The sequence below is a fragment of the Galeopterus variegatus genome, unplaced genomic scaffold, assembly GCF_000696425.1.
Source record: "Galeopterus variegatus unplaced genomic scaffold, G_variegatus-3.0.2 Scaffold3170, whole genome shotgun sequence".
Taxonomy (NCBI): Eukaryota; Metazoa; Chordata; class Mammalia; order Dermoptera; family Cynocephalidae; genus Galeopterus; species Galeopterus variegatus.
This window is the reverse complement of record NW_007729281.1, coordinates 42,051-42,279: the sequence shown is the minus strand read 5'-3', so window position 1 is coordinate 42,279 and position 229 is coordinate 42,051.

Here is a 229-nt window from a genome sequence, read left to right as displayed (position 1 = left end):
TTTTTTCATATGTCTGTTGGCCATTTGTATATCTTCCTTAGAGAAATGCCTACTTAGCTCTTTTGCCCATTTTTTAATTGGGTTGCTTGTTTTTTCTTGTAAAGTTGTTTGAGTTCCTTATATATTCTGGATATTAATCCTTTGTCAGGTGTATATTTTGCAAATATTTTCTCCCACTCTGTTGGTTGTCTTTTAGCTCTGTTAATTGTTTCTTTTGCTGTGCAGAAGC